The sequence below is a fragment of the Quercus lobata genome, chromosome 4, assembly GCF_001633185.2.
Source record: "Quercus lobata isolate SW786 chromosome 4, ValleyOak3.0 Primary Assembly, whole genome shotgun sequence".
In the NCBI taxonomy this organism is placed as follows: domain Eukaryota; kingdom Viridiplantae; phylum Streptophyta; class Magnoliopsida; order Fagales; family Fagaceae; genus Quercus; species Quercus lobata.
In genome coordinates this window covers 72436511-72449584 of record NC_044907.1, presented here as the reverse complement: position 1 = coordinate 72449584, position 13074 = coordinate 72436511, and the positions used below count along the sequence as shown (strand labels likewise).

Genomic DNA, 13074 nt, shown 5'->3' with positions numbered 1-13074 from the left:
AGAGTACCACCGAATGTGACAAAAGTACGGTCATAAGTAATGTTGATACTACCCAATGTAATAATGGAACTGTCAAATTTGAGAATAAAAAAAGGGTATCACTGAATATGACAAAAATAGAGTGAGATGCGATGTTGGTATTGCTCAATGTGACAATGGAACCATCAAATTTGAGAAAAAAAAATTAAGGAATTACTATATGTGACAAAAAAAATATCATATTTGATATTGGAACTGCACAATGTGATAATGGAACCATCAAATTTGAGAAACAAATAAAGGAACCACTAAATGTAACAAAATAACTGTCAAATGTGATGTTGGAACTGCACAATGTGAGAATGAAACCGTCAAATGTGAGAAACAAATAAGGGAACCACCGAATGTAACAAAAGAACTGTCAAATGTGATTGTGGAACTGCACAATGTGAGGATGAAATCGTCAAATGTGAGAAAAAAAAATAAAAGAATCACCAAATATGACAAAAGTACAGCCACTTGTGTTGCTGGAACTGTACAATATGAGAATGAAATCATCAAATATGAGAAAAAAATAAGGGAACCACCGAATGTAAAAAAAGAACTATCACATGTGATGTTGGAACTGTAGAATGTAAGGATAAAATTGTCAAATGTGAGAAATAAAACAAGGGAACCACCAAATGTGACAAAAGAACTATCACATGTGATATTGGAATTGCACAATGTGAGGATGCAACACCTCGAATGTGAGGAAAAAATAAGGGAACCATCGAATGTGACAAAAGAACTGTCACACGTGATGTTAGAACTGAACAATGTGAGGATAAAACCGTCAAATGTGAGAAAAAAAAGAAGAAGCACTAAATGTGACAAAAGTACAGTCATATATGATGTTAGAACTACACAATGTGAGGATAGAACCGTCAAATGTGAAAGAAGAACTATCACATATGATGTTAGAACTGCAGAATGTGAGAATGGAAACGTCAAATATGAGAAATAAAATAAGGGAACCACCAAATGTGACAAAAGAACTGTCACATGTGATGTTGGAACTGCACAATGTGAGGATGAAACTGTCAAATGTGAGAAAAAAGTAAGGGAATCACCGAATGTGACAAAAAAACTATCATATGTGATGTTGGAACTGCATAATGTGAGGATGGAACCATCAAATGTGAAAAGAAAGGTAACCTGTTATACTAGGTTACCTACTAGTGGGTACCATACCCCCCATTTTTTGAGGGGGGGTACGGTAGAATTACTCGTATATATATATATATATATATATATATCCTTATATAGAAAGTTAGAATAAATTCTTATAAATCAAAACTTGAATTTAATTTGATCACGATGATTTTCCCCTCAAAAAATAAAAAATAAAAAATTGACCATGATTGTGTAAATTACTGCTAATTAATTAGATTGGTCCTTAGCTGAGTCAATAAAAGTCAACCAAATGTTCGGTTTGTATAAGTTCACCAAAAGATTTACCTAACCAATTATTTATTTTTTCATGAGATAAATATTTGGATGGACAATTCAAGAGACCTAATCTCATCTGCAATTAGATCTAAAATTTTTAAAAAATAATTAAAATTAAAAACACACACACACAAATTTTGAGTCAATGGATTAATGAAAATTTCTTGTCAAATAAAAAATATTAATTCTTGAATATCAAATTGTGTAATATGTTATTTTTGTCTTAAGAAATGCAACAACTATAAAATTTATGCTTAGTAACCATTGTACTAATCAATAGAGGCTTATATTATTCAAGAAAAAATTACTACCAGCCGGTTTGACTATTGCACTTCTCTCACGAACTCATTGTTCTTCATTCAATATCTAAGTTTTTTGGTTATTTTTTTTTATTAATATTAAACTCAAAGTTTTTGCAAAATTTATTTCTAGTTTGTTTGATTGCAAAATTTTTCTGGAGAGAGATGAGGAGGTTAGGTCTACTGACAGTAATTAGTACACGAATCCAATTCAAATGTAAAAAGACTCAATTTCTTAATGAAGATCAAATTTGTCATATAAATGGGAACAAAAATCATTTACTTAGAGGGGGAAAAGCTGGAAAGGAAAGTACAAATGAGAAAAGACGCTTGCTTAAATTTAGCATCATCAATGTGCGCTTAAAGTACCAGCAAACATTTACTTAAGAGGGGAAAAAACTGGGAAGCACAATCCTTGAAGTATATATTTGTCTCTCCCTATGTATCTTCCATTACTATGTGCAATAGCCTTCAGCCTAGTTCCTATAGGTCAATTTCAAACTTAGAACTGAATTCATTGTGCCTAAAAGAATGATTCTGCGAGGAATTTACTTTCTATCCCTAAATAAACATAATGAAAGTGGAAATCCTTGCTATAATGATGAAAATATATAACCACATACCAAAAAAATTAAGAACCAAAGGGGGATTATCATAAGAAATAATTGTGCTTCAGAATTTAGAATTTAATTTAGGAAAATCGCTTGAGAATGGATCTAGAAATTAAAAAAAAAAAAAAATTCAAAAAAAGACAAAATTATAGAAAAAGCAAAACATAATAAAGAAATAAACTTTGACATTATCTCAGCTTTGAAGTTTTAAACTGAACCGTGCTAGCTCAAAGCTTCCATCAAATTAAATGGACAATTTCAATATTTAATGGTGGAGTACTGAAGAATTCTTCAAAGAATATCTCAATCACAAATTAACACAATGTAAAAAAAAAAAAAAAAAAAAATTTAGTATGAACAATGTAATGAATAACTAACCTCAACATACTCCACACCAATTTCGCTAAGATTATCAGGAAGCAAGCAGATAACTCCACCTCGCTCAGTTTCCACTAAACAAATTCAAACCCGTGGCTCAGTTTCCACACAAAAACAATACAATCACTAATTTTAACACAAAAACATATAACTAAAATTCAAAAAAAAGTTAAATTGATTATCTAAGTGTGTGCACAAAAACTACAATTCTATAATTAGCTCAGTTTCAACAAATTCAAACCCGTGGCTCAGTTTCCACACAAAAACAATTCAATCACTAATTTTAACACAAAAACATATAACTAAAATTCAAAAAAAAGTTAAATTGATTATCTAAGTGTGTGCACAAAAACTACAATTCAATCAATCATAGAATACAAAATAGGCTAGGGTAAAAAAATAATCTATAGCTCAGTTTCCACACAAATTGAATAGTCGTGAAAAAAAAAAAAAACCTAGAAATTGAATAGCTTTCCACTAAACAAATTCAAAACCGTGGCTCAGTTTCCACACAAAAACAATTCAATCACTAATTTTAACACAAAAACATATAACTAAAATTCAAAAAAAAAGTTAAATTGATTATCTAAGTGTGTTCACAAAAACTACAATTCTATAATTAGCCCAGTTTCCACACAAATTGAATAGCCGTGAAAAAAAAAAAAAGCATCGTGAAAGTTTTATATATATAGTTATGGAGTCCTAATCTATATAGAGTTCGGATTCAGAAAAAAAATATATATATTATAGGTTTATAAGATAATACCTTTAGGCCGGTCTCGACAGGCTGGGTCGATTGCATTGCCGACCGACATAGTTGGGCCATGGGCTGGGGAAGAGTGGAAATTGAGCGAATTGGATATAGGTATGGTGGGATCTATGGCCATGGGCTAGGCAGGTTTGGTATCGTGAAAGGATCGTTGGGTCTTGCCGTGGAAAAGAAATGGCAGAGAATCGGAGAAGGCAGGTCTGGTGATGTGCATGAGATTTATACAATAAAGTACTCACATATCTACATATTTAGCCTTACTTTTATGTTATTTTGTGACTGATTATATAATATCTTTGTGTTGTAGGTAACAAGGGCTTTACATGCAAAGTGGGGCTAGGCCAATTGAATCAAGCCAACTTACATCCAGCCAGGCATGAATTCAAGAAAAGACCAACCCAATTATATTTAAGTCTAATTGAAGCAAGGAATCAAAGGAAATTTGTAGCAAATCCAAGTCCAATTCGGATTAGGATTCCAGACTGCACATCAGTTAGTACTTTCGGCATAACTTTCGGCTCAGATGTCCAATCGAGATGATTCAAGTTGAGCTGGAACGATAACTTAAAGCGCTACAACTTTGTAGTTTACCAAAGTCCAAATTCTGATGTTAAATGGGCCAAAATAGTCAGTTAAGTGAAGCCTAAAAATCTGGAATTTTCTCCAAACGAGAATTTAACTTGTAATAGGATTCCTTGACCTATTTAAAGACTCTTTAGGGCAAAATTCAGGCTGAGGTGGAGGCTAGTGCCAGGGCTGAGGGCTAAATGTATAGAGAGTGCGGCTACTTCTTTGGTTTTCTTCTATGACAGTTAGTTTTATTTTATTTGTCTAGTTTAATGTTTAGTATTTTATTTTTGTGTTTTCTTTCAATTACTATGAGTAGCTAAATTTATAATTAGGGTTGAGGATGAAACCTTGTTAAGGATTATCAATAATATTTATGTGATTTGATTTTTCCCACAATAGTTGTTCTTTAATGATTTTAATTGTTCTTGCTTCATATCAATTGACTAAGATGGAATTCTAGATATGAGTTCAATCATGTTTTTCTCATGATTTAGGATTTATCTTAATTAATTGAATGCTTGGTTTATTAATTCTTGATTATAAAATTGGATATCACTTATGATTTGTCTGTCAATGGATACAATTTATGATTTGATTTTTAGAATTGGATATATCTTGTGATTTGTTTGACAATGGATACAATTGATGATTTGATTTTATACTTAAGAAGCGAAGAAGAACATGCTTTAGATTTTTAAACATAAGTTTTAATGATAATATTTTCCATGATAGCAAGATTGATTTCTAGATTATCATGTAGTGAGTTGGGAAAAATTATTGATCATAAATATATGCTGATATGACTTACAAGACGGATTCTAAAACCTTAATTCCTTTCTCTTAATTGTTTACATCTTTTTATTGCTTTATATCTTTTGCTTAGTTTAATTATTTGCTTAATTTTATTATTTGCTTAGTTTATTTTATTGCAACCGACCAATTTTTATTTAAACTAGATTAGGATTAATTTGGTTAAGGTTTAATTAATTTTCCTACATTCATTCAAGTTCCTGTGGGTTCGACCTCGTTCTTGTCCAACTATACTTCGGTACGGTTCGTACACTTGCGAGTATTTTAAAATTTCACAACAAGTTTTTGGCACCATTGCAGGGGACTTGGTTAGGAAAATAAATTAGGTCTTAATTGAATTTTTCCTTCTACTAGTTGTAGTTAATTTTTTTTTTAAATATATAAAAACAAAAAAAAAACCAAAAAAACAAATTTTTTTTTTCTTTGTGCTTGGTGTATGAGAACTTGGATACGTGATAAAGAAAATCGTCTTGTTAGTTTTGATTATTCATCCACAATGGGAGAAACAGGAGATGATTCAAAAACTCTTAGGGAGTTGTTCTCACCCATAACCACCAACCCTCCATCTTGCATAGTATTGCCTACAACCACTGCTGCACATTTTGAGTTAAAGCCACAGATAATCCACCTTCTTCCTACTTTTCATGGATTGGATAGAGAAGATCCTTATATGCATGTGAAGGATTTTCTTGAGATTTGTGCTACTTGTAAGTTTCAGAATTTCACTGATGACTCTGTTCGCTTGCGTTTATTCCCTTTTTCCTTGAAGGATAAGGCAAAAGTATGGCTTAATTCTTTGTCACCTGGATCTATCACTTCATGGGAACTGTTGGTCACAAAATTCCTCTCTAAATTTTTCCCAATGGCCAAGACCAATGCTTTAAGGAGAGAAATTGCAGATTTTTATCAGGATGAACAAGAGAAATTTTATGAGAGTTGGGAGAGATTTAAGGACTTGATCTTAAAGTGTCCCCATCATGGTTTTGAAACATGGAGACTAGTACAATATTTTTATAATGGTTTGACTCAGACAAATCGTAACATGATTGAGTCCATGAATGGTGGTGGATTTTTGAGTCTTGTAGATGATGAGGCTTACAAATTTCTTGAGAATTTTTCTGAAAGTTCACAACAATGGGATTTTTCCAATCGTAAAGAGAGATGTGCCCCTGCAATTAAGAAATGAGGATTGTATGAAGTCAGTGAAGATTTAGACATAAAAGCTAGGTTGGACAATCTCACTCGTAAGGTTGAAGCTTTAGCTTTAGGTAGAGGAATGAATTCTGTCAATCAAGTTCAAAGTGAAACATGCTCTATTTGTGCTAGTCCTATGCATACAACACAAATGTGTCCTTCTGCAGCTGGGTACCCTGATTTTTATGCTGAGCAAGCAAATGCACTGAATAATTATGGAAAACCATTTGCTAGTCCATTTTCAGAGACATACAATCCAAATTGGAGGAACCATCCTAATTTCTCATGGAGGCAAAGTCAGCCTCCCACAAATGTAGGTGGACAACAAGTGCATCAACAAAGTCAATTTCGTCCACCTACTCAAGCATATCCTCCCATTCCTCAATCAACACCTCAGTTTGTAACACCACCAAGACAACAACCATCTTTGGAGGAGTCTCTCAAAACTTTCATGCAGTCAACTAGCCAAGCCATTCAAGAGATGAAAAGTTCCACCCATTTGAATACTCAAGCTATTTCAAAGTTGGAAAATCAAGTTGGCCAGTTAGCAACCCAAGTTGGAGAAAGGGAAAAAGGAAAGTTTCCTAGTCAACCTATACCTAACCCAAAAGGACAGTATGCCATCAATGGTTCTTCTAGTTCTACTCATGGACAAGAACATGTTCAGTCTATTACTACCCTTAGGTCTGGTAAGCAAGTTGATAATCAAGTGAAAATGCCAGAAGTGGAGGATGATGAAAATATTATGTTAAAGGAAAAAGGAACTCATAGTTCACATGATGATCATAGAGAAAAGAAGGACAACCCACCCGCCACTCCAATTCAGGATCTTAATTCCCCCCTTGATAAGAGGTTTGTTCCTAAAGCTTCATTTCCTCAAAGGTTAATCAGTCCTCAGAAAAGTGCACAATTTGGAGACATTTTAGAGGTCTTTAAGCAGGTGCAAATAAACATTCCATTTCTTGATGCAATTCAGCAAGTTCCTGCTTATGCCAAATTTCTAAAAGATCTTGTGACAATGAAGAGAAAGACAAATGTCCCTAAAAAGGCATTTTTGACCGAGCAAGTCAGTTCAATCATTCAGAATAAATATCCAGTGAAATGTAAGGACCCTGGATCTCCTACAATTTCATGTAGGATTGGGGATCATCTCATTGAGCGAGCTTTGCTAGATTTGGGGGCAAGTGTGAACTTATTGCCATATTCAGTATACTTACAGCTAGGTTTGGGGGATTTAAAACCAACAACCATGACACTTCAATTAGCTGATAGGTCTGTGAAAATCCCTAGAGGTATTATTGAGGATGTGTTGATTAAGGTGGACGCATTCTATTTCCTGTTGATTTTGTTGTGTTAGACACTGAACCTACTCTAAATGCCAATACACAAATCCATGTCATTTTAGGTCGCCCTTTCTTAGCCACATCCAATGCTTTGATCAATTGTCGGAGTGGTGTGATGAAGATTTCTTTTGGGAATATGACTGTTGAGCTTAATATTTTTGACATAAGTAAGCAAGTACTAGACAATGAGGATATATGTGAGGTTAACATGATTGGGAGCCTAGTCCATGATACTTTCCTACAATCAAGTTGTGAGGATCCCCCAAACGCTTTCTTAACCCATCTTGATTGCAATTTGGATACTGAAAAATCAATTGAGGATGTCAATGCATTGTTGGATTCTATTCCTCTCTTAAGTATTGATAGCTGGCAGCCAAAAGTGATCCCTCTTCCACTTTCTTCATCCCCATTCCCATCTATTGTAGAACCACCAAAGTTGGGTGACTTTTGGGAACACCAATTGATAAGTATACTTCAAGAGCATAAGGAAGCTATAGGTTGGAAAATTGCTGATATTAAGGGTATTAGTGCTTCTATGGCTATGCAAAGAATTCACTTGGAAGACACTGTAAAAGTTTCTCAACATGTTTTTGACCCAGGTAAGTTACAATATCATTGGACTAGTCCATTCATAATATGAATTATTTATCTCCATGGTGTTGTTAGGGTTTGGATGGTCCTGTTTATCAGGATTGATCTCCAGTTGTGTTAAATCTTTTTGCAAAAAAAAAATAAAAAAAATTTCTTTTTTATTTTCTGATTTTAGATTAATCTGTGTTTATTTTCTTGGTTCATTTTATTTTCTTTTGTTCTAGCTGATATTTGACAGAAATTAAAATTTATAACAATCAGCTTGATTAAGGTACGTCTCCTCCTTCTCCTTACCTTACTTTTCCTACTTGAGTTTCTCATGTTGCATATTCATATTTTGCTCTCTTTTCATTCAAGACATATATTTGAGAGTATCATTTTTAACATTGAGGACAATGTTTGGTTTAGGTTTGGGGGGGATGCATATAGATTTCTATCTTTTGGTTTTGTTTTGTTTAGATGTTTAAAAAAAAAAAAAAAACTTTTGCCTAGCTTGAGGTTTATGTTTTGAGTTCATTATACTACTCTTGCTTAAAGAATTTCATTGCTTTCATGCTCAATTCATTGCACATGCACATAGCCACTCAGACACAACTTGTTGTTGAAGGATAAAAATGATTAGAAAATCTTGATGATAACAATGTGGAGACTGTAACCCTTGTGAGTTTTGAGCCAATCATTATTTTTGGAGGGTTATTTATTGTTTTTAATCTTAAAGTTCATTTGGAAGTGCGTAACATATTTCCCTTGTTGTAGTCTCATTGTTCTTTCTTTTGGCCAAGAAAAAAAAATGATTTTATGCCACACTTGAATCTTTTGAAGTCATTGATATTGAATGAACTATACTAGCCTTTGAGAGATGAGATTAGGCCATTTTTGTCTACTTTGAGCCATATATGTGTTTTTCTTTTTCTTTCTTGATACATTATCGCCAGTCACCCCGTTGAGCCTTTTAATTAGCCTTTCTTTCTTAAATCCCTTATCCATAGTGTTTCAAGATGGAATTTGATCAGTTTGTTTCAATGTGGTGGTTTGTGTGAGAATTCAAAGAAGAAAAAAAAAAGAAAAAAAAAAGAAAAGTGTCAAAAAGAAGAAAATAAAAAAAGGTTCTCATCAAATTTTGAGAAGTGAAATGTAAGGAAGGAGTACTACTTTGAAGAAGAAGAGTTAAAAAAAAAAAAATTGTTGAATGGAAATTCCAAAAAGAGTTGACATTCCGACAAATCTTGAAAACACTTCTTATTATTTACCTTCACCCATTTTTATTTCATTCCACATTACGTCCTAATAAAGTCCTTATTTGATCTTGAAGATTGTGTAATTCAGATATTGATATGACTGAGAAGAAAAAGGTGTGGTATGAATATTTTTGGCATCCTTTCATGAGACTACTTGTTCTTTCTTGATTAAGCGTTTTTCATGTGATTTATATGTGAGGTGTTTGATTTTGCTTACATTATTCTGTTCACATATATTGTTGAGAGTGTTACACCCCATTTCAGAGTGATTTCAATTGTTGAGTGATAACATCGGAAAGATTTGAGTTGAAACATACTTTCAAATAGAGATTCGAGTCAAGTTTATTCTAAAACTAAGAGTATGTTTGGGTTGGCTACCACTTTTCACTCACATTGAGTTTTGATGGCATGAGAAATTTCTTTAGCATTTGTAGTGTTTTTGAACTTGAACTAATCCTCTTTGCAAAAGGCAATTGAAAAAAAAATGATGATTTTCTTTGTTTTGTTTAGTTATTTATTTATTTGTTTTTTTAGTATTCATTCTCAGAATTTTGTGGGTATATTCCCTGCAAACCCTCACGAGACTACAACTCGTCCACTAGTGTAAGCTAGGGGTTTAAAGGCTTGTTGCATACGCTAAATGCAATCGAAAATTCCAGCGAAAGTGGATTAGTTAGGATTTCCTTTTTCTTTGTTTTTAACTTCTTTGTTTTGTTTTACTCTTTATCTGTTTTGCTCGAGGACTAGCAAAATGTAGGTTTGGGGGTATTTGATGTGCATGAAATATATACAATAAAGTACTCACATATCTACATATTTAGCCTTACTTTTATGTTATTTTGTGACTGATTATATAATATCTTTGTGTTGTAGGTAACAAGGGCTTTACATGCAAAGTGGGGCTAGGCCAATTGAATCAAGCCAACTTACATCCAGCCAGGCATTAATTCAAGAAAAGACCAACCCAATTAAATTTAAGTCCAATTGGAGTAAGGAATCAAAGGAAATTTGCGCCAAATCCAAGTCCAATTCGGATTAGAATTCCAGACTGCACATCAGTTAGTATTTTTGGCATAACTTTCGACTCAGATGTCCAATCGAGATGATTCAAGTTGGGCTGGAACGTTAACTTAAAGGGCTACAACTTTTTAGTTTACCAAAAGTCCAAATTCTGAAATTAAATGGGCCAAAACTGTCGGTTAAATGAAGCCTAAAAATCTGGGATTTTCTCTAAACGGGAATTCAACTTGTAATAGGATTCCTTGACCTATTTAAGAACTCTTTAGGGCAAAATTCGAGGAGGCTGAGGCGGAGGCTGAGGCTAGTGCTAGGGCTGAGGGCTGAATGTATAGAGAGTGCGGCTACTTCTTTGGTTTTCTTCCATGACAGTTAGTTTTATTTTATTTGTCTAGTTTAATGTTTAGTATTTTATTTTTGTGTTTTCTTTCAATTACTATGAGTAGCTAAATTTATAATTAGGGTTGAGGATGAAACCTTGTTAAGGATTATCAATAATATTTATGTGATTTGATTTTTCCCACATTAGTTATTCTTTAATGATTTAAATTGTTCTTGCTTCATATCAATTGACTAAGATGGGATTCTAGATATGAGTTCAATCATGTTTTTCTCATGATTTAGGATTTTTCTTAATTAATTGAATGCTTGGTTTATTAATTCTTGATTATAAAATTGGATATCACTTATGATTTGTCTGTCAATGGATACAATTTATGATTTGATTTTTAGAATTGGATATATCTTGTGATTTGTTTGGCTACGGATACAATTGATGATTTGGTTTTATACTTAAAAAGCGAAGAAGAACATGCTTTAGATTTTTAAACATAAGTTTTAATGATGATATTTTCCATGATAGCAAGATTGATTTCTAGATTATCATGTAGTGAGTTGGGAAAAATTAATGATCATAAATATATGCTGATATGACTTACAAGGCGGATTCCAAAACCTTAATTCCTTTCTCTTAATTGTTTACATCTTTTTATTGCATTATATCTTTTGCTTAGTTTAATTATTTGCTTAATTTTATTATTTGCTTAGTTTATTTTATTGCAACCAACCAATTTTTATTTAAACTAGATTAGGATTAATTTGGTTAAGGTTTAATTAATTTTCCTACATTCATACAAGTCCCTGTGGGTTCGACCTCGTTCTTGTCCAACTATACTTCGGTACGGTTCGTACACTTGCGAGTATTTTAAAATTTCACAACATCTGGCATCGTGAAAGGGAAAGCTATTCATGTGGTTATGGAGGTCCGGTATCGTGAGTCTTGCCGTGGAAAAGAAATGGCAGAGAATCGGAGAAGGCAGGTCCGGTATCGTGAAAGGGAAAGCTATTCGTGTGGTTATGGAGGTCTGGTATCGTGAGTCTTGCCGTGGTCTTGCCGTGGAAAAGAAATGGCAGAGAATCAGAGAAGGCAGGGCCGGTATCGTGAAAGGGAAAGCTATTCGTGTGGTTATGGAGGTCCGGTATCGTGAAAGGGAAAGCTACCGGTATCGTGAAAGGATCGTGGGTCTTGCCGTGGGTCTTGCCGTGGGTGGTTTTTTTTTTTTTTTTTTTTTTTTTCTTATTGTTGTCCAGTATCATGTAAGGGAAGGTATTCGTGTGGTTTATGGTTTTTTTTTTTGTTTTATTATTTGGTAATAGTTTGTTTTATTATTTGGTAATAGTTTTTTTTTTTTTTTAATGATGTGCTGACGTGGAAAATTGTGGAAGCTTCAAAAGCTTCGGTTTTATATATATATAGATAATATAATAAAAACCTGCAATGGTGAGCCGTTTAATTTAAAAATAAATAAATAACTTATCAATGATTGAGTTGGTCATGCTTGGGAAAGACCATTTATAGGGCATATATTTCCGGTAAGAGTTGTCGACTTATTTGGTACATTATGCTCATTATCTTGATTAGGTGGCAAATTAATCTTTTTTATTTGTAAGATTCTTCTTGTCATGTGACGTTGCTTGGGAAATGCCAATTACATGGTATATATAATGCCAAAAGGATGGTGGGTTGTGCTTTTCTTTCTTGGTTAGGTAACAAATTAAATAAGCTTCTTGCGTTGATTAACAGATCTTTAATTTACTTCTTCCCATATGACGTTACATGGGAAAGATTGTAAGGTTAAATTTTTTCAATCATGTGTTGATTTATTTCATGTCAGATTTGCTTGTAATTTAGCAATTAGACATCCTGTATTTAGGTGAGAATTATGTAAGGGAGTGTGTGAGAGAGTGTGAAGAAGTCTCTAGAAGTGTGCAATTTGAGGGAGTCTCGCGATTGGATCTTGCGACTGGCAAGTCGCCAGAATGGCACAGGTGTGAAGCATGCAGGGAGAGTTGAAGAATCATGATAGCTGGAACACTACAGGACAAAACTTCCAGTCTGGCTAGGTAGTTAGCTCGCGACTCATTCCAGTCACGAGGTTGAGTCGCCAAAATGCCCTGTTTGATGAAAAACTGACCTTTTGCATTCCTCGTACACCCTATTATAAATACCCTTATGCCCAGAAAATGTAGAGAGCTTTCAGATAGAATTTTGAGAGAGAAACCTTAGAGAAAAACAAGATTGACTCATCCATAATCTTCATTCTTTAATTCTCCAAATTCCTATACTTTCACCCTCTCCATTGACATACCCTTGAGAGGTACATTTAGCCAAATCCTTATCTCACCATACCCATATCAGTGATGAGGTATTTTGGTGCTTGGGAAGCAGTTCAGAAGGGATCAATTCATTTTGGTTGATGCATTGGGTGATTGTTGGATCCGGTA

At 33.5% G+C, this 13074-nt stretch overlaps 1 non-coding gene across 1 annotated transcript; it reads right to left on the bottom strand.

Moving 5' to 3' along the window:
• Positions 1–5782: 5782 nt before the first annotated feature.
• Positions 5783–5891, bottom strand: LOC115988239. Its single transcript, XR_004091410.1, has one exon. It is a non-coding gene; the product is annotated as a small nucleolar RNA R71 (small nucleolar RNA).
• Positions 5892–13074: the final 7183 nt, after the last annotated feature.